Source organism: Brachyhypopomus gauderio, chromosome 13, assembly GCF_052324685.1.
Source record: "Brachyhypopomus gauderio isolate BG-103 chromosome 13, BGAUD_0.2, whole genome shotgun sequence".
In the NCBI taxonomy this organism is placed as follows: Eukaryota; Metazoa; Chordata; class Actinopteri; order Gymnotiformes; family Hypopomidae; genus Brachyhypopomus; species Brachyhypopomus gauderio.
Genome location: NC_135223.1, coordinates 17,716,122 through 17,718,346, shown reverse-complemented (window position 1 = coordinate 17,718,346; position 2,225 = coordinate 17,716,122).

The window sequence follows — 2,225 nt, the reverse complement described above, 5'->3', positions numbered from 1 at the left end:
ACTCGCCACCTCCTCCAGGTTCAAATCTCACTCACTTCAAAAGTTGGCAACCCTGGAAATGTACAATTGTTGTGTCCCAATATGTCTTATTCCAATGAATAGTAAAATTTCAGAATATATTTTGTGATACAAAAAAGATGTTACTGGTGTGAAGAAAAGAGCAGATTGGACCTACTTCCTAGTTCTTACTGATTACTGACGATGTGACAGGAACCCATAGTGCTTCCATAAGCCACAGAGAACTGCATGACATTAAAATCCATTGGAGACGGGTAGGACCAACCAAATTTGGTCAAAAGATCACTGGAAATGTGTCTGATGGAGACATCTATCATGACACATTCAGTCAGATGGACATGGGAGATTGCAATTGTATAGGTGGTATGATGTTAAGGGGCTGATGTTCAGGAGAGTTCTGAGTATGTGTGTGTGTCTGTACGTGTGTGTGAGTGTGTGTGTGTGTGTGTGTGTGTGTGTGTGTGTGTGTGTGTGTGTGTGTGTGTGTGTGTGTGTGTGTGTGTGTGTGTGCACATACGTGGGTACAATGTTAAGATGTATGTTTAGTCTATATCTTCACCAAAAGCCAAGCAGGTGGTTACTTGAATTTCTAGCAGCAGTGGCACTAGCATGGAATAAACTGAACACTAAAAAGATGCTGATAAGGTTTTTGAAGGGCACTTGGCATGCATGGCGGACATTGGAAGATAAAATGGAGACTGCTGTCTTGGCCATCAAACAGAGTTGTCCTGCAAACTCTCTAACAACTATCCAATGAAAAATGCATTCACAGAATAGTGGAGGCTATGTTTCTTATGTTTCAAGAGTAAATGTGACAGCGGTTGGAATTTGAAATGGAAATTTGGTTAGATTTGTTTAAAAGGTATAATACATTTGTAAAATGGTATTGTTTCATTGCAGTATTTTTCTACTGATGTAATATACATTTATACATTGTGTGTGGCAGCTTAAAACACTATGTAGAATATGGTTAAATTTAAATCAATAACTGTCACCATTTATGAGCAGTATACCATCATCAAAATAATGTAATTTTCAAAGCTCTGTAGACTGATGGCCAAAAGTCTGATTAATGTAGTGGCCCTGAGCTTGGTGCATCGGTGGTTTCATTAACTAAAGGCATTTGTTCCAAACCAGCCAAAATTTCAGCAGGTTTATTTCACTAGGGAGCCTTTCCTCTTTAAGGAAACCTGTGTCACATGGTGCTTGCTAACTGTTCATCCTTCATTGTGACGTACTTGTTTTTGTAAACAAGGAATCCAAGGTCTCACCTCATGCAAATATTTAACCCTCCTGTCGTGTTCGGGTCAAATCTGACCGATTTACAACTTAAACCACTCATAAATATTGTGTTTTACATCTGATTGCTGCAAGGCCTTATGCCATCCTCCACACTATACACTGGAACATATAAAAGTGATGATCATCTTTTTCATTGAATTTTGAGTGTTTTAAACCAACGTTTTACATCTGTGTTGTTGCCGGTCAAGCGTGACCGTCACAGGAAATGAATGGGTATTCAGAATATATTCATCTATCAGACAGAAAACATCCCCATACACACTCACACACACACACCTACACACACCTACACACACAGACACACACACACACTCACACACACACAGACACACACCTACACACACCTACAGACACACAGACACACACCTACACACACAGACACACACCTACACACACAGACACACACACACACACACACACACACCCACAGACACACACCTACACACACACACACACACACACACACACACTCGCTCTCTCACACACGCACACCTATACACACACCTAAACACACACACACACACACACACACACACACACACCTACACACACACACACCTAAACACACACAGACACACCTAAACACACACAGACACACCTAAACACACACAGACACACACACACACACACACCTATACACACACAGACACTCGCTCGCTCGCTCACTCACTCGCTCACTCACTCACTCGCTCACACACACACCTACACACATACAGACACACACATATACAGACACACCTACACACACACCTACAGACACAGACACACACACACATGTTATGCCTATGTTTGCAAGGCCCCTCTGATCTGAGTGTGACATGCCACTCATGTGCATGAATTCACACACACACACACACCTACACACACAGACACACACACAGACACACATACACACACACCTACAA